The sequence below is a fragment of the Pleurodeles waltl genome, chromosome 7 (assembly GCF_031143425.1).
Source record: "Pleurodeles waltl isolate 20211129_DDA chromosome 7, aPleWal1.hap1.20221129, whole genome shotgun sequence".
Lineage (NCBI taxonomy): Eukaryota > Metazoa > Chordata > Amphibia > Caudata > Salamandridae > Pleurodeles > Pleurodeles waltl.
In genome coordinates this window covers 557,427,325-557,448,042 of record NC_090446.1, presented here as the reverse complement: position 1 = coordinate 557,448,042, position 20,718 = coordinate 557,427,325, and positions in this window count along the sequence as shown.

The following is a 20,718-nucleotide window of genomic DNA, read 5'->3' as shown; positions in this document are numbered from 1 at the left end:
TGGTCTTTGTTTGTAGAGGAGGTATTATCAGGGTGCACATCTTAGTATTCCAGGGACCTCTTCTGACAGGCGGGTTGTGACCAGGTGCATGGGTGTGTGATGAGTTCGGAAATGGGCTGACATGTACATGGAATGTCATGTTCGCAATGCATGTCATATGTGTGGCACTTGTGCTGTCTATGTTCTGCTTCTATGGAACTCTAGTCACAGATATTCCGTGCAAATATTGGATGCAGTTGGACTAACTGCTGTCAAGGGTCTTGTCAGACATTCCTGTTGGTGATGCCAAAGCACATTGACTGCCTCATGTATTAGGCTTGTTTTCCCCTTATTGAGTGATGGTGTCATAGTTGTGTGCCATATGCTGCGTTGGACCTTGCTTTCAACATGTATGTGTGAAATAGTTGTGGTCCTCTGCTATTGGTCTTCAAAGGAGATATGTACATGATATATGTCATTAACAGTGTCTGTGTATGTGACCATTGTATGTTAGGCATCACATAAGCTCTGGGATGTTCCGTGTCCTACTCAGTATCTCAGCAATGCTCCATGAGGCAACACTCTTATTCTGATAAGTAGAGATGAAGGTGTGTAAAAAGGAATAGCCAGACCATGATATGGTGATTATAATAGGTGTTTATTTACATTAGTTAACTAAAGTGGTGAAGGTGATCATATTCAGAAGAAATTATTTACAATCTGTTGGCGCCTGCGTATACCAGCAGCTGTGTTCTGTAGTTCCCCCTCCTGTTGCAGGCCATCATCCTCCTCTTCCTCCTCTTCAGGCATGTGTGGCTCTGGTTCCAGGAGGGGAATGTTTCTTCTGACACAAATGTTGTGCAATATTGCACATGTGAGGATGATCCTACAGACCATCTCGGGGGAATATAGGAGTCTACCACCAGTGATGTCGAGGCAGCAGAACCTTGACTTGAGGATGCCGAAGGTCCGCTCGACAATGCTGCGTGTCCTCCTATGGGCCTCGTTGTATGCACGCTCTGCAGCTGTACTCGGGTTGCCAAATGGTGTAATAATCCATGGCTGGATGCCATACCCCGGATCAGCTGCAAGAGAAAATGAATGGGATCATGTTGATGTAGATGGCACTATTGAAAAGACCTTTAATGGCAGTAGTTGTCTTGTGTTGTCTGTGACTCTTTTGTGTACTAATGTGACATCCTATGCTTGTAGGCTATACCATCTGCATTGTGTTGTTTCCTTGGCTGAACAAGTGTTTGTCTGCTAACCGTTTGTCAGCAGTATGTTTTGGGATTTTCAGTACAGTGTGCCCTCCCTAGCATTGTGACTTGTGATACAGGTGTCCGTGTGTCTTCACTGGGGGTGAGATGATAGTTCCATGCAGAGTTAAAATTGAAAGTGTTGTTAACACGTTCATATCAAAGTACCCTGGACATCCCATACCTTTAGACTTAGGCAATGTAGTAATGTAAAGGTCATTGGGACACTTACAATTTGCAAGGTGACATTTAGGCAACCACACTCATTGACGTATTCACATTAGGCTGTACAGTAAAATCCGATGTGTGACAGGTTCAATGGTGACTTAAGAAACATGGCTAGTGATGTCAGGACCTCAGTGTGTTCCTGTTGACATGTTGCTGTTGTGGTGTATGTGTTGTGTGTCCTAGAGGGTTGCTGTGCAGTGTATATATAAGTAGGTTTTTGTACTTACCAACAAGTAGTCCATTGCCATACCGTCCATCCTGGAAGTGTTGATTGATGGTGCAGTGACGGAAGATGAAGGAGTCATGTACACTCCCAGGATATTTAGCCACGATGTTGGTGATCAATCCTTGGTGATCGACTATGGCCTGCACGTTGATGTAGAGGTGTTCAGTTGCAGCAGGTGGCACAAGGCGTACATGTGTGCAGTCGATTGCACCAAGGACGTGTGGGAAGCCACTGATTGCGTAGAACCCCTGTTTTGTTTCCTGCTGCTTCTGCAGTGTGTTAGGGAAGCAGATGTGGCGGGGTGTCAGTTGAATGATGGCATCCAGTACTTTGGGCAAAAGACGGAGAATGATGGTTGTGATATTCCGCCAACCAGGGCACCAGTTGTTTGAAAAGAGCCACTTGCCAGCATCTGAAGTACGGCAAGCAGCTTTGTTTCTGTTGGGATGGTGCGGGGTGTCACCAAAGTGGGGGCCAACTGCTGTTCAATGTTTCGCAGCAGCTGCTGAATGGCCTGCCAGTTCAACCGGTACCTCTGTATGATGTCGTGTTCCCTGAGGCCCTGAAGGGTTGTTCTTGGGCGGAATATCCTCTCCTGCCTTCTGCGCTGCCTTTGGGGTCCCTGCTGGTGTTGTTGTAGCTGCTGTTGTTGTTGCTGGGATCTGCGTCTGTGTGCATGCTGGATTAGAATCACCTCCATGGCTCCCTGTTGCTGCTCTGCTGCTCTGCTGTTTGTTCTGTGTGTTCTGATTATATACAGGTATGTATGCCCCATTTTAACGCCTGCCCTGACCCGAAAGCATAAATACGACGCACGGCCGTTTAAGCCATTTTTTGGACGGGAACGCCTTCCTTGCATATAATTAACGCAAGGCCGGTTGCCGCATCCAAAAAATGGCGCACACGGAGGAATTTTGTCATCCGTGGGCTCGGGAGTCAAAGTTTAAATACAGGGCAACGTTTACGCTGATTGTGCGTCAAAAAGTTTGACGCACAATCTGCGCAGACAGAGTATAAATATGCCCCTTTGTCTTTTATTTCAGTTTCTGTGCCAACTTCTTCCTATATGGTCTGAGGACTTTGTGCAGAGAAGGGCGAACCCCTTGCACTAGTAGGCCTTGCTGAGGCTTACTTCGACAAATTGGCGCCCGAACAGGGACTCATCGGTGACTCGGACGCCTGACAGATTGGTCGCAACGAAGGATTGGGATCTCGCTGCGGACGATCAATGCCTGAGGAGACCCGAGTCTTGGCACCCACGTAGTTTTTCCCTTTTTTCTGATTTGACCATCCAGGCGGCACTGGTCCTCGACTGAGATCCTTTTTTTTTCATTCGTCATGCAGTGACCATTTGGTCAATTTTAGAACTTGGCAGTTGGAACCTGGACGCCCTGTGATTGGTAAGAGCCATTTTACAGCACTTGCTGTGGGTTTTGATGCCTTTGTTTGGTAATGAAGTTTAGCACCACTTACTGTGGCTCTCGTGTTTTGGGTGACTAGTCAATTTGTGTCCTTTGAAGTGATATATAAATTGCAATTTGTATAAGCAGGTAATGAGGAGAATTTTCTCCAATTTAATTTTGATTTGAACGGCACCTTAAGTGCTACTTTGATTATAATATTGCATATTCTGCACTATTTTTGGCATGCCTGTTTTTAGCGCACTTCGTAGGATGTGCCCAATAGAGATATGTATGTTAAACATGGTCTTTCTTCTATAATGTACAGCACATTATGGAATAAATACACTTGTGCGGATTGTGAGTTACGTTGGCCTATGCATGGGTCATTTGATTTGCGAAAGATTGAGTATATGGAACAATGTATGTGTAAGCGAAGGTCTAGGCAAGATATGTTTGACTGTGTACGAATGTGGGAGAAAGAAGTGCGTGGACGAGTGAAGCGTGAGCAAGCCTTGCTTGAGAAAGAGCAGCGAAAGAATGTATATGTGAAAGCATTGGAAATGAGAAAGAAATAAATAAATGACTTAAAGGAGCTAGAAGAGAAAGAACGTAAATTACAGGTAACTGGCCAATACACTGTTAGGCAACCTCTCTATCCTATCCTTAATAAACCACACAATGATTTTTTGTTACTAGATTGCCCTCCACCTCCGTAAGTCGTTCCTTCTGCCCCTCATGAGTTAGCTGAGGTCTCCGGTTCGGAGCAACAGAAGATACAAGACAGTCGCTCTATGTTGCCTGCTGACCGTGCGTCTGAGCTTAGATCTATTGCTCGTAAAACTATTCGTAGCGTTGTCTCTGCTTCTGAACTTTTAGACAACATGAAAGGATGGACGGAAAAGGAGCAGCTATATTTTACTGAGGCATTTGGCACAGAAGTTATTGAACTATTTCGGAAAAATTCTGATGAGTTAGAGCCCGATGATGTAGCAGCTGATCATAAGCAAATGCGTGATGGTCTTTTTGTTTTCTCCCAGGTGGCTGATGCAATCAGGCGTTTGGTGAAATTATGTGTTGTGGCAGTCCGTTTGCAAGAGGAGAAAAGGGCCGTGGACGTAGTTGCTCGGACATCTCAGACCGGCGGGGTGCAAGCTTCCAACTTCGGAACAGATAAGTCTATGATAGTTGACGCGAAACCAATGCGGGAGGCCGCGCCTTTTTATGTTCCTCCTAAAGGATTGGGTACAAGTGATGATAAAACTTCTGTTGATGTTAAGGGTTATTTTATTTATAATTGGGTGTATACCCCTTGGAATAGGACAGATGTAATGACACTTAAAACAGCCTTACCTGACCCGCGGAAAAATCCAGCCGCCTTTTATGAGGAAGTTGAGGGAGCATTTAGTTCTTGTACTATGACTTTGGCTGACATTGATTTATTTTTCGGATTGATATTACCGCCAGATATGTGGAGAACTGTTCGTAAAGTTGATGATCGTGTAGTTTTTGGGGCGTCATGGAAAGAATTAGAACAGATGGACGGGGATAGGGAACCTGCGAAAAAGCCATATCAGTTGATTCTAGATCTTCCCGCAGCCATATTAGTTAAGTTAAAAATGATTATTCCCCCTAAAAAGATAGATTGGACTGTTTTAGCGTCTTGTAAGCAAAACACAGATGAATCGGTCTCTGATTTCTTTACACGCTTTGAAGAAGCATTTAATGATTTTAGTGGTCAGTTATTGTCAGATGATACGGGCAGACATTTGTTTGTCGATAAATATGTCGCAAATCTGTTACCAGGAATAGCTAGTCGTCTAAAAGCTAGTGAAAGTTCATGGACTACCTCTACTCCGGTTTCTCTTTTGACTTTGGCTCAGTATTATGAACGTCAGGAATTAGAAGCATTAGGTAGCGAGGATAAAAAGATTAAAGAATTAAAGACGAAGGTTATGTTGGCTCAAGCTTATGGTCCGCCTTTTAGAGGTAGTGATAGAGGTGGATGTGGATCTTATGGTTCTTCTTACACTCGTTTGAATTTGTCTGTTGATCAGTGTGCGTATTGTAAGAAATTTGGGCATTGGGCTGCCGATTGTCCAGCACTACGTGTTCAGCAGTGTTCACGTGGTCGGGGACAAATGAGATATCGCTCAGGATATTCAGGGCCCAGAAGAAGCACGAATGATCATGCTAGGGTTGATGTTAATGTACGAGGGAATTGATAGACGGAACCAATACCAGATGTTTAACTATGTGCAGCCTGATTTCCAAGATTCTGCTTATGCATAGGATTGCCTAGGATGGGGTAAGGAATCAGTTGAAGTTCCAGTAGATCAGAGGGGTCCCTATGTTACAGCACATGTTTTGGGTTCTACTGATCAGTTTCTGGTTGATACAGGAGCTACTCGTAGCGCCTTGTCTAAACAATTGATTACAAGGGCTCCCCTGTCTGGCTTAACCATTACATCAATAGGTTTTGATGGAACACCTTCCCCTAGCCCATTGTCACAACCACTTGCATTCCATGTTGATAAATGTACTGCTCCATGTCCATTTTTGCTTTCTCCAAATACACCAGACAATATTGTGGGTCTTGATATGCTCAAGTATTTCAGGGCTACAATACGATGCTCTCCTGAAGGGGTGCGTGTTATTTTGAATGATAATCATCCTGTGATGGAAAGAGTTTATCTTGTTAAAGAGGATATTGCATTAGCTTCACTCCCTAGTACATTGTGGGCTACTTCAGATACTGATGTGGGACAAATGATTATTCCACCAGTACATATTAGTGTCAAGGAGGGAGCTGTATTGCCATGTTTGCCTCAATACAAAATTTCACAGGAGGGCGAAGAAGCACTCACACAAATTGTGCATGATTTTATTGCAGTTGGAGTTGTTGAGGAATTTCTGTATAATGTTTGTAACAGTCCGATTCTTCCTATTCTGAAAAAGGATACTGATACTAGGATTTACCGATTCATTATTGATTTACGAGAAGGCAATACGATTGTGGTACCACAATATCCTGTGGTATCTGACATCACAAAACTTCTTACTTTGGTTCCCCCGACAGCAACTACGTTCTCTGTGATAGACTTGAAGAATGCTTTCTTTTTGATCCCTATTCATCCTGACAGCCGATATTTGTTTGGTTTTACTTTGAATAAACAATCATGTAGATTTTGCAGAGTTCCTGAAGGCTATACTGAGAGTCCTAGTATTTATAGTCAAGCGTTAAAACGACAACTTGATTCTTTTGTTTTGCCTGAAGGTGTGGGTCTCATACAATATGTTGATTATATTTTGTTGGCAGCTGATACCCCTGAGCAATGTGAAAAGTGCACTTTGTCCTTACTTTCTTTTCTTGCTTCACACCATCATAAAGTGGCACGAAATAAATTGCAATATTGTAGACCAAAGGTAACATATTTAGGTCACCTTTTGTCTAAGGAGGGCCATGCACTTACATCAGATCATATTCAAGCAATTTTAGACACACCAGTACCCTCTACTCAGAAAGATGTTCGTGCATTCCTTGGTCTTATTTCTTTTTGTAGGCAATGGATATTAGGGTTTTCACACATTGTCAAACCTTTGCTAGCACTGTTGACTAAAGATACTCCAATGCCCCTCCCATGGACAGATGAATGTGAGACTGCTTTCTGGCAGCTACAACAAGCCCTTTGTTCAGCACCAGTGTTAGGTACTCCAGATTACATGAAGCCTTTTGCACTTTACGTACATGAGAAAGATGGATGTGCATTGTCAGTTTTAGTACAGACACATGGCGATAAGTAGCGTCCCTGTGCATATTTTTCAGCAGTACTTGATCCTGTTGCTCGAGCGTTGCCTGGGTGTTTTCGTTCAGTTGCCGCAACAGCTGTGTCAATACGTCAGAGTGAAGGGATAGTTTTGTCACATAAACTGTTGGTGTTAGTACCCCATGCGGTTGATGCTCTTTTAAATCAAACAAAGACGCAACATTTAACTAGCGCTCGCCTGACAGGATATGAATTGACATTGCTGGCTCCTCACATTACACTGAAGAGATGTGCAACACTAAATCCAGCCACTTTGTTGCCATATCCGTTGACTCAGCTTCAGTCACAAGAAACACATGATTGTATATTCCTTACCGAAGAACAGACAAAGGGTCGTATTGATTTACAAGATACGCCCCTTCCAGATGTAGATGGGGAATTGTGGTTTGATGGGTCTTGTTTGAAGTTGCCAGACGGTACGACCTCAGCTGCATATGCAATCACCACAATACACACGGTAGTGGAGACAGCTCGTATACCACAGAAGTTAGCTCAAGCAGCTGAACTCATAGCTTTGACACAAGCATGTGAGCTTAGTACTGACTTATGTGTAAACATTTATACAGACAGCCGCTATGCATTTGGAGTGGCTCATGATTTTGGTTTGCTTTGGAAGGAGAAAGGCTTTCTCACATCCCACGGGATGCAGATAATGCACAGAGAATTAGTGCATAACCTCTTGACTGCACTGACATATCCAAATAAACTAGCTATTGTGAAATGTAGTGCACACAAGAAAGTGACCGATAAGATAGGGCAAGGTAATGCCCTTGTGGACTGCGTAGCACGTGAGACTGCGATGAAGCAAAGTACCACTTCTATGTATGTAGTGAAGTCACAAGCTGAACGTTGGCATAATGCTAGACAAGGCGTATTAGATATACAGAAATCTGCTTCTGTGAAAGAACGTGAGCAATGGTCTGAAGAAGGAGAATTGGACGATGAGGGCTGTTGGCGGAATAAGCAGATGGATAAATGGAAATTGCCTATAGCTTCTGTACAACCTATGGTTCAGATGGCACATGGGCTGGCACATGTTGGAGCTTCAACAATAACGAAGTTGCTTATGCAAGTTTGGGAGCATCCAGAAATTTCCAGTAGAGCTAAGAGAGTAGTACAGTCTTGTTTGATCTGTTTACAATACAATCCTGGAAAAGGGACACGAACTCCTGCGGAAGGGTTTGCTACACCAACTGCACCTTTCGAAGTTCTACAAATGGATTATATTCAGCTTGAACGCTGCAGCAATTTAAAGTATGTCTTGGTGGAGGTATGTGCCTTCAGTAAATGGATAGAGGCGTACCCCACAAAAGATAATACTGCCATTACCACTGCGAAGGTGCTTTTGAAAGAATTATTCCCTAGGTTTGGTGTTTGCAGACTTTTATGGAATGATAACGGACCTCATTTTGTTGGGGAAGTTATTAAGTATGTCCTGAAAGGATTAGGGATCAAACAGAAGTTCCATGCGGTTTTCCACCCACAATCAGCAGGGTTGGTGGAAAGGTATAATGCTACTTTGAAGCTAAAGTTAGCAAAGATACAGGCTTCCCCATCCTTAACTTGGCCGGATGCATTACCGTTGGCATTATTGTCTATTAGGTCAGTGCCACACTCTCGAATAGGCCTTACCCCCTATGAAATAGTATTTGGAAGGCCAATGAACATTTGGGGAGTTCCTAAGCCAAATTCTGTATATGATGTACCTTGTGTCCTGATGAATGATTATTTGGCACAGTTAACCGACAATTTGGTTTCTATTCATCAACAGGTTCGGGAAGCACTTCCTGACAGATCTACAGGTGAAGGCCATGAACTCCGACCTGGTGACCAGGTGATGATTAAGTTCTTTGAAAGATCAAGCAGCTTGGAACCAAGGTGGCGAGGCCCAGAGCAGGTGCTCCTTGCGACAAGGACAGCAGTTCGAGTGACAAACCGAAAGAATTGGGTCCATAGTACTCACTGCCAGAGAGTGCTACCTACCTTGGTGGAACCTGCTGTGCTGACCAATTATCAAGAGATTTTGACTATGGAGAAAGGCCGTGTTATATCACCTGATGAATCTGCGGAGTTCTTCCCGGACCATACGATTTCTGGAGTGTCGCGATATAATTTGAGACCGAGGAAAGACCCCGTCGTGCTGGACAAAACTGGTTGAGCTACTGCCCTGGGTTAGTGAAACGGAGAGCCAATGTGGCAAGGGGGGGATCAGCCATGCATTAGAGTAGTGACACCCGTCTTGGCCCGTGGTGAAGAAATCAGCGACTGCCCAGGGATAAGAGCTCCAACGATTGTTTTTAATTAATTTTTGAAAGGGTCGATTATCACTGTTGCTAAAATGAGTAACAAACTGATCATTAGTACTATGGGGTTTGTTGTTGTTTTGGTGGTTATAGCAATAATCACCTGGTTTGTTGAAAAGAAGGCTCCTGCTCGTGAGTTTTTTGTTGCCACTACTCCAGTACCAGAGGATCACTATTACTTTACGCTTCCCTATCAGGAGCAGAAGCACCGTCAATCGTACTTCAATAATACTTTCATTCAGATGTTGCATCATACTCATAATGCTACAAATACTACTAACTGCTGGGTATGTGGAATGATACCTGCGCATCAAAAGAAAGGAGGAACACCTTTCATTCCTCTTCCTTTTTCACACAATGGTTCTTGTCAAGTTTCGTATACGCTTTTGTTTGCATCTGGAAAAGGTACAGAGGGCGGACTTCTTTTTCGCCTTAATAAAGTATGCTACCAAGACAAAGATGGGTATCCTCAAGCCAAAAGAACTAAATGGGAATGGGAAGAGTATCAACCGGACAATGTTTCAATACCATATGTCTTCACAAATATAAGAGACTCTGACAAGAAAGAACAATTTGTGATTTCTGTTACAAAAACTAAAGCAGATTTATGTATACGTAGCATTGGGCGAATTCCAGTAGGGATAAGCGATTGTACTTTGATTTTAACTATTGAGGGTGTAAATAATAGTAGTTTTACAGCTTCACATAATACATATTTTGTTTCTGGTAACTATGGATATTACCAACTACCTGTTAGGTGGTCAGGTGTGTGTTATGTATCGTTTCTATTACCCCCTGTGTTTTTGGCCCCTGCATCATATCACCGAGATTTTAGACTGTTCAATGACATCATTAAAAATAGATATAAAAGGACAATAAGTACAAATGAGGTAGACCAAACGGACACTAGCCTGCAACAATATGTTGATTTTAATTTAGGGTTGTTCTCCTTTGTGGATGCTGCGTTAAACAGTAGGAAAGTGAGACAATTGACTAGGGTTGTGGAAGCTGTTACCAATCAGGCAGCTCTGGCACTTGGGAATATTACAGAGGAGCTCCAAATTGCGAGGATGGTAGCGCTCCAAAATCGTATGGTACTAGATGTGATATTAGCTGATCGAGGTGGTGCATGTCGCATCATCGGTAGTAGTTGCTGCGTTTTTATTCCAGATCACTCACAATCAGTATATGATGCAATATCTAAATTGCATAAAATTGCTGCAGAAATCCATACAGAGACTGCTACTTGGACTTTTCTGGTTGGTTTTGGTCTGCTTGGGGCTGGAAACTACTGACTATCCTGTGTGTAATGATTGCAATATTTTTCACATGCTGTATCTGTATTCAGTGTGGTCCAATGTTCTGCTCCATGTGTATTACTGCTTGTATGCCTACCAAAATAACTATTACAGAAATGAAAGCACAACACATGTTAGATAAGGAAATAGCTGAAATGATGAGCATAAATATACAAGATGAATATTTAGATTATCCCAGAAAGATGAATGTCTTCAGCTAATGCTGAAAGGGTCGTCTGTTGTAAGTCGGTAGAGATTAGATTAAGCATTAGCAGAAGACATCTTGTATTTAGCAACTATTGTGAACATTTCGCGGAATCCATTTTGTATTCATGGCAGACATTTTCTCTGCCACGTGCTGCCATGTGCTCCCCATGTGCTCTGTCCTACCTTTCTGTTAACTACTCTTGAAAATATGTCTAGTGACAAGTTATATTTAGCATCTCCCACTTTCGCACATGCCCAGTGAGATCTGCAGCTGTTAGTAATCAGTAACAGACAGTAATGTGTCAACTAGTCCTTGAAAACTGTTAGCACCTCCTAACTGTTGACTGTGCATTTCCATATGACCTTATATGTATGTAAGTCTTGCTTCTATAATTGTACCACCTTCTTGTAGCCCCTGCGTGGGTATAAAAGGACCATGCTCTCTTAATTCAGTGTGCTACTTCAAACATTACCGAAGGGTGCTGTTTGAACTGTAGTACCACCTCATGAGGTTTAATAAACTTTGTCTTTTATTTCAGTTTCTGTGCCAACTTCTTCCTATATGGTCTGAGGACTTTGTGCAGAGAAGGGCGAACCCCTTGCACTTGTAGGCCTTGCTGAGGGTTACTTCGACAAGGTGGTGGCTTCTTCTCCCATGACTCCCCTGCACCTTTGTGAGTCCTCCAGGGAGTCGCTTCTTCTCCCGGAACTCCCAAGTCTTCCAAAGGCAGCTCTGTGACCCCAATTAGGGCCCCTGACTGGGATCAACTCTTGCGGGGTGACTATCACCATTTTGTGAATTGGAGCCACTGTGACCAAAGCTCCCCAGCAGAGCCTACACAAGCACAAGCCTCCTACTGGCCTCCACAGGGCGCCACTTGGCTCCTGAGGGCATATACAGTCTGCTTGTGCCCCCAGGCTGCTTCCTGCTTCCTGTGGATACTGGGCTGCTGGTGGGCAGGATAAACCATGGTGGCCGGCTGAGAGCCTGTTCAGTACACTGTAATGCTCTGCAGCTGCTTGCGATGCTCCCCAAGAAGTATATAAAGTTATGCATTGCTTTGTAGGTTTGGAAATTCCTGAGTTTGAGGACTTCTATATCATAGTGAACAACCAAAAATATTAGCGTTGCCCACAAAGTATGCAATCTGAGTGTCACAGGGAAAATCTGTTAATCAACACTACAGCCACAATGGGTGTTCTTTTTCAAAGAGTGTCACACTACAGTTGTATGCTAGAAAATGAAAAACAAATGTTTTGTCTAACTTAGATATGGTGGCCTAAATATCGCTTACAAAAATATTACTCCATTGTGTGTACATTTTCTTTTATCAACTCGAATGGGGTAATATTCTTTAAAGGATATTATTGTCACATGATATTTAAACCATGATATGCTGGCACCAAACGAACAGTTAGCAGTTCTGTAAATCAGCTCAATCTAGACCCTGTCCTTAATGGTGAGGTGCATGGGCACTTAAATCACATCCTCATTTAGCCAGTTAATTTGATAGAGTATTTATAAGAAGGAAGTCGTAATTTATCCAGCCACTGGCCAGTTAGTGCATAATCTCTGCTTTTTACTCAACAGCTGGCAAAATAGTACAATATCTCTGCTAGTTAGCGAACAGTCGACTAAATATGAAAAAACAAACTATTTATCTGTCCACAAACTAAATAGCAAAGAAAAGATACTATTTTGCCAGTCACTGGATAAATAATGTGAAGGAGGCCATTATTTAGCCAGAAGTGAACAAAAATTGGACTGCAGGCAATTGAGAGATGGTGGCCATCTTGTAATGGGGATGAAGGAAAGTGTGTGAAGCATTTGAAAGTAAGTGCATATACAAATGTACTGAAGTATGTACAAAAGGAAGTGCACAAATGAAGCCAAGTTGTTACAGATAAAAAAAAAAAATCAGTAAACCAATTTGGAATAAATACATAAATGCTGTTATAAAATGAAAATAGATGTAGAAATCAAACTTCAGCATCAGAAGTTTCAGGTTATGGGAGGCATGGCCTGCAAGCCAAGATGGCGCATGTGATCTAGAGGAGCTCTGCGGCCAACCCCGATTATCTGCCCAAAATACGGCAATGGGGGGCTGATGACCAGCAGCTGACTTGCGCGCCTCCAGGGGGGACCCTCCAGGAGTGAGTTGCCCCGCCCGGAGATGTTGGGGGAGAATCGGAGATAGCACCGAGGCCACCGACCTGCGGGACGCGCTGCCGGGAGTGGCCTACTCGGCAGTGCCCACGTGTAGGGGACCTGTAGGAGCAGAAACTCAGCACTCGTACTGCTGATCCCAAGAGATGTGAGACAGGCGACACTGGCCGCAAGGCGATAGCCACGATAAGACACTGGGCCCTGTGGGAGGTAGTGACCCACTCCCACTCATCAACAGTTAAATGGACACCTGTCATTCAAAATCAGCAATCTCAAGACTGGGCACTGCAGTCGATATTACAGGAAGGTATCGCAGTGTACGGGGCTGGGGAGAGGGAAGTGACCCTTACTTAGTTAGACTACCCCCCCAGGCAAATTATGCGTGCTGGAGCAGTTAAGCACTGTGGCCATTGACCACCGGAGTGGCCATCAAGTGACTTACCTGCAGCATGACCACGGCGGGGAGAGAGGCTGCTCATGCAGCTGAGCTTTACCGGCTACGTCACACAAGCAAGCGGGCTTACCCCGTCTCCACTCTGGTCGGCCACTGAACTGACTCCCACTCCATACGACAGCCGATATTGCTGAAGACAGGACCCTCCTTGGAGCCAGTGTTTGAGAATTGAGGCTCACGAACCCAAGGGAGAAGGGAGTAACTCTACTTTATTCGATTGTCTCCTCCTGAGGCATATCCATTTATGCTGACCCACTTGGCTGCCCCCACCATTTGTAACAGGAACTCCTACCACCCATCTCCTTCGGCAGTGTGGTTGCTGCTCGTGCAGCGCGCCTACTTCACCAGGCGGCGCATGCAAGTGGGCCGCCCACACCCCTGCTAATTGAAATCTGACTGGAACCTGAGGTTGTGATCTGCGCCAATCCACATAGTCTCCCTTGGAATAAAAATGGCGGGTGCAGGCAGCCTACATTCGGGGACTGGAACTAAGTCACCATCGAAGACACTGCACCCAGACAACCACAAGTTAGACGCTATACTAGCGGTAGTGGAATGCATAGGCACCTCTTGAGAACCAGCTCGTGCTTCACTGGAGGGCAAAATTGATAAGATGGCCAGTGGTCTCACCTTGCTCCATGCGGATCACCACAACCTAGTAGACAAAACACGCACACTGGAGGAGAAGCGTAATGATCTGGCACCTAAGACGGAACAGCTGGAGTCGTCACTACAGAAAGCACTGGACCGGATAGACGTGCTGGAACATCGCATTGAGGGTACTGAAGGCGTACCAGGAGGAATAATATCCAAGTTATATGCCTCCCAGAAGGCGCAGAGGGCCTAGATGCGGTCTCCTACTCTGAATCATGGCTTCAGGCACTGGTCCTGGAGGGTTACCTGACACCTTTCTTTTCCGTTGAACGAGCTCACAGGGTCCCTACCAGGATTGGCCACCGGGCCCTGGTCCGCGTCCTTTTCTGCTTCGCCTACTCCACTATGCAGACAGAGATATTATCCTCCGAGTGGTCAGAGTGCTCCCAGTTGTCTGAGTGGATAACGCCCAGGTCATGCTATTCCCAGACTATACAATTGCTGTACAGAGAGTGTGCCTCATTTCTGCCTTTAAAACACAAACTCCATGCCCTTAACTTGTCATACTCCCTCCCATTTCCAGCCAGATTTCGAGTAGCCACCGAGGACAAGACACATTTTTTTGCCACACCAGAGACAGCCTGGGAGTGGCTGGAGTCCAGGAACCGGATCAGTAGGCGCAACACAGAAGTAGAATCACGAGGTTTGAACTCTTGCAAAAGGAGAAGTCTCACAAAGCGAGTGGCTGCTCCGAGAGAGGTGAAGCATGTCCCCGATCTGGGACAAATCATACAAGAACGTCACTGTGCACTGCAATCTGCAGCAGCCATTAATGCCCTTCCAATTATCTTGGATGTGGAAGCAGACCTCTCACAGCCTAATGGAGAGGATCTTTCCTCCCTCGAAACCTCAGCTGAAGTGGGATCCTCAGCTCACCCCGTGGTGACACCGCAGACAGCAGACGACTTGCTCTAACCTTAACATACTGGCTCATACCTGATGATCTTCACTTCGCAGCGGTACCACATAGGAGACTTGGGAAGTCCCAAACGGTCTCAGTCCCTGACTACATGGATGGTGTCTCTGCTGTCTCCCTTGCGTCCCAGCGGATGATCCGGATGCACCGGTACCAGCTTTGGTGTCCCCGACAAATGGTGGAAGTTCCTTTAACAGCGCCTCGCCCTGTCTCCTCCACACACAACCATACTCTGCTGCTATTGGCCCCCTGATTTTGTGCTGGATTGGGGGAATTGTCCTAATTTCAATTGAACACACCTCAACTTGCCCATCCCACTCTCCTATTAGTGGAGACCTCTTGCTTACACCTGTTTTGTTAACTCCATGAGTTGCTTAGTTTGGGCAGATACCAGTTGTCCCTCTGCTCTAATGGTATTCTACTTGTTTGTTTTGGTATAGAGTCTGGGACCCTTTTGCCCGCTGGTCCAAGGGAGCTTCGACGCTGGCAACACATCACCTATCTTTGGTGGTCGGACAATAAGACATTATCATCACAATGACCCACCATGAACCCCTTTACCTTCCTTACGTGGAATGTGCGAAGCATACATATGCCAGCACGCAGATATTCCATATACTCATGTCTTAAAAGACACTCAATTCATATAGCGCTTGTGCAGGAAACACACCTTGTGCAACCTGAGGTGACCAGATTGCAACGGCAATGGAGAGGACAACTCTATGTGACAGGTTATTCTTCCTACGCCAGAGGAGCTTTTATTTGGATCAGATCGTGCACCCCCTTTGTGGCAGAAGACCATATTATTGATGCTCAAGGGCGCTATGCCCTGGTGCGGGGAAGTCTTGCTGGCCGAGCGCTGGTGATGGGTTTCATACATGCACTGAACACAGACCAGGCCTCGTTTTTCCATTAATTATCTAACCAGCTTTCACGTTGGAGTGAGCTCCCCTGGTTATTGAGAGGTAATTTTAATAGTGTATTGGATCCTTGTTTGGACCAATCCTTTCCCCCATTACCTTCTGCGCCTACTGTAGTGGCTGCATGTGCACTATGCAACTGGCTCCAGAATTGCCATCTTTTGGACATTTGGCGCCACCATAATGCTAATGCAAGAGTCTATTCGTATTTTTCTGCTCCACACCAATTGCATGTTCGTCTTGAAAGAATTCTATGCACAATTGACCTATATTCTAAGGTGCTAGAAACTGACTACTTGGCACGCACTAATTTAGACCACAATCCACAATTTCTGCACTTGGGATGGGACATTTCTCCCTCAAGTGTCCTACCTGGAGACTACTCCCGGAGCTGCTGGAGGATGAGGCATTTAGGGCATCGCCGAATGGGGCGATTCCTGAATATTTTGAGCATAACACTGTCACGGCATCTTCTGGTTTGATTGAATGGGAAGCATTTAAAGTCTTCATTAGGGGCCATTGTATAGGTACATAATGGAACTTGCGTAAATCTATTGAGCATCATCTCACTAAGGTGGAAAGAACTCTGATGCAACACGAACAATACGCTACCCAGCACCCTTCAGAAACGGCACAATTATCATCTGCCCGGGCAGAACATATATCCCTCTTAGAGCGATTCCATTGTTTAAATTATGCAGCCCACTCAGCACGCATACATGCTTCTGCTGATAGATCGGGTAAACTGTTAGCCTGGCTGCTCCGAGAAAAACAAAATCGCAGCCCTATCATGGAACTCCGCTTGGCGACTGGGAATGTGCTTCATACTCCTCAAGAAATCCACTCTGAGTTTACGAGGTATTACGAGGCACTCTACTGGACACTGCAATGATAGACCAATCGGAATATGACCATTTCTTTTCCTTGATTACCCTGCCCCACTTGACCGACGACCAGCGGGGAGAACTGGAGGGACCCCTGACACTTTCTGAGGTACAAGACAGTATCCATGCCTTATCTGCAGGCAGAACTCCAGTGCCGGATGGCCTTCCATCTGACTTTTATAAAGCCTTTTCTGCAACTTTTGAGCCTCGCCTTCTCCATCTCTACGAGGAGGCCATACGGGAGGCATCGCAAAGAGAGGCACTGCTGGTGTCATTTCCCAAACCTGGCAAGGACCCATTGGGGCTCGGCTCTTACAGACCACTGGTGTTGCTCAATACTGATTATAAAATCCTCGCCAAGGACCTGGCAACACGGTTGGCGCCCCTGGTTCCACAGCTGGTTCATTCTGATCAGAATGGTTTTGTACCCGCCTGAGACACCTCCCACAAAATCTGGCCTCAAGCAAGATGTCTGGTACTTGACTTAGAGAGAAGGCCTTCAACTTCTTGGAATGGCTGTACCTCCTTGAATCATTGCAACGCTTTGGCCTTGATCCTTATTTTCTACGCATGGTGGAACTATTATACACCCGACCTCGGATTAGGGTCAAAGTGGGTAGGAACATATTCAACCCAGTTGAAGTGGGCAGGGACAGACGACAGGGCTGCCCTCTCTCACCATTGCTGTTCTCACTAGCAATGGAACCGCTGGCTGCGGAGCTTTGCAGAAGAGGTGAAGCCTGGGGCATCATAATAGGAGACGGCCCACATAGCATATCTTTGTATGCAGATGACCTCCTGTTGTAATTCAGAGACATTGATAACGTCCCTTCGGTAGTCGCGACTCTCCTGCAACAGTTCGCCACCCTATCGGGTCTGCGAGTAAATTGGGCAAAATCATGTCTTTTCCTCTTTGATCTAGCACTACCGAACCCGGACCTGTGCCTTTCAGGAGTTAGGGGTCCTTGGCAACCAAGGACGTTCCGTTATCTGGGAATACAAATATATCACAGACATGAAGATCTACATGACGGGAAACTTATAAAGGTAGTGTCATCCATTCTTTCCCAAATGGCCTTCTGGCAAACACTGCCACTCTCAGTGGCAGGAAGGATCGCCCTCTTGAAGATGATAGTGCTCCCTCACTTACTATTCTACTTTTCCAACTTGCCACACTATGTCCCAACCAGTTTTTTTAAAGATCTGGAACCCAGGATAAGGGAATGTATCTGGAACAAAGGCCGATGCAGAGTGGTGCTGAAAAACTTTATTTGCCTCTAACTCAAGGCGGCCTCTCAGCACCAAACATGGAGCATTACTATTTGGCCTGGCAACTTCAATGGGCGGCGTGAAGGCTGGGGGAACTTTAGTTTTCTGACACAGAGACCACTTCTAAACCCTGGACACTTGCGCAACGAATGCACCTTTTCCACCTCGCTCACATCTGCAGCACCACCTGTAGAGCTTTTGCTCAATGTAGCTCATCGTTGCTACCATAGATGTTTAAACCTTACGAAGGGAACCATTCCCTTTGCTCCGGTATTAGCACTACTAGGTAACCACGCAGTCTAAGAATCACAACTGCTACCGAGCTTGGGCCCTGGCCTGCTGTGGACTTTTATACGCTGGGCGATCTCTACAGCGACAACAGGCTAACCCATTTAATGAACTGATGGCAGAGACAGGCCCCCTGGCAGGACAATTTCTACTATACAATTCATTGATGAGGGCATTATCGAGTAAATGGGGGAACAGACAGTTGAACCCCCAACTTATTTACTAATATAATATATGCAGTTATGGGTCAGGGCTGGCATCTGATACGATGGTTCACAGACACACTTAGAATGCACACACTGTATACTCACACTGCGCTGCACGCCGCTTGGGAAGGCGATTCCACTGATCCCTTTACTGATGCAATGTGGGGATCAGCCCTGTCCAGTCACACTACTATCCCCCAAATTCTAGATTTCGACTTATTAAATTTTATATTATCCATAGAGCATACCTCACTCTGGCCCGCATTAATAAATATTTTAACCGTGTCAATGCAGCCTGTCCCCTCTGAAAGCAAGTTGATGCGGACATCCTCCACATGCTGTGGTCTTGTCCCTCCTTACGCACCTACTGGTGCACAATCACATTGTGTCTATCGACATGAACGTCACGTCCACCACTAGATGATTGGGAATCCTGTATCCTTGGCCTATTTCCCAGAAATAAAAATTATAAAGCCTCTATGAGATTCCTAGACCTTGGGCTTCTAACAGCCAAACATCTGAATACCCGGAGATGGAAAGTTACTGAACCCCATCCAGGCAGGCTTGGAAAAACTATTTTCTGACATAGGGGGAAGCTGAAGGTGGTCACGCTGAGACGTGAGGATAAATTGGGCATGCGCAAATATCCCCTATTTACCAGCTGGGATGGGATGCTAACATTCCTACTTGGTCAAGACATTGACACAGACTCTAAGGTTACAGTCAACAAGTCGCAGAAACAACACAAGAATAGGCAATTACTATGTTAGAATTGACAACGGTACTCTTAACATCCTATCTACTTCCATACACTGTTTCTGGTCAATCTGTCATTGGCAATTTATTTTAATGGTTAATTCAGATCTCGAATGCAGTGCCACTTGTGCACTTATACTGGGGAGCTCCCTGCACCTGGGGGGCAATTGACTCAGACTCCATGTTATGTTGTATTACTTTTTTGTATTATATTGATCTGTATATTAACAAGCTCGAAACTACATTTCTCAATGTTCCTAAGGACACACAGTATGAATGTCTTCGGCTGTTTGCTCATGGCTCTTTAAAGTTATGTCTGCAAAGCGTAATGAGTATGTTTTGATGTACTGTACATAAATGTTTTCTTCATTCATGAAAATATCTTATTTTAATGTTCATGATCCTCATTTTGAAGATTTTTTGCAGCTGCACTACTTATGGGCTTCTTATGTAAAACCTTATACTTATTGTGAACTTCTTTTTAAGATGGATTGTGCGTGTTTAGTGGTTCAGACGTGTGAGCGCGGTGTAGCAGGATTGGCACCGGGTAATTTAGTTTGTTTTGGGCATTTGACCTTCAATACATGTGGATTCAAAAGGCCACTTGTTAACCGATTTTTCGGCTGGGTGGTTTTCATGTCTCCTTGAGGAACTGCCACAGCTATTCAGTGTTGCCCTTACAAGATTCTCATGCTTCAAGTTTTACAATAATTCAAACTGCACGCTATTGTGAAGGCTCTTCAATCGTCCATGGTCCTGAGGAGGCCCAGACTTTATAGGGGCCAAAACACATTAACATCCTATATGGAGGAGCTGCTTCACATTTGGAATTTATTGAAATAGGATTGGGATTCTCACTGAATTATTTGAGGTCATAGACATCCTCAATGTGTGATCCCTTATAGGACTACCTCCTATGTGGACTGTTTTTTCAATTAAAGACTTACATCTGCATAAATAAAAACTGCTGGAAGTTTAGAGTCCATTACACTTGATTCAATCACTAGGTTGGCTTTTTGTATGTTGTTTATATTGTATGTCATGTTACATGTCGTAAGAAATGCTCAGCTTGGTAACAATCTTTCTGGTGTAAATCAATCTGTAATTTAAGCTTTAGGATTCTGAGGCTGAGGACACTGTACTATGTAAATTGATTAAAAAACATTTGGGTGCCATAAGAGATATGGTATATGTCCAGTGACCAATTGATGTTTTTCACTGTTCTAGTATTTGTTGAATTATTCCCTACTGTTTACCAATTATTGTGTGTTGAGACTATTGCCCAGGTACAGCAGGGTTATTAGGGAATACCCCTATTTTTTTATATGTGGTTCAGATCTGGCAGCAAAGGGGACGCCGACAAGCAGCAGCAAACATGGAGCTCAGAGAGAAGATGGTATCTGGGCCATAGTGGGAGGTGCACTAACATAAGACAGTAGGGGCCATATTTATACTTTTTGACGCAAAACTGCGCTAA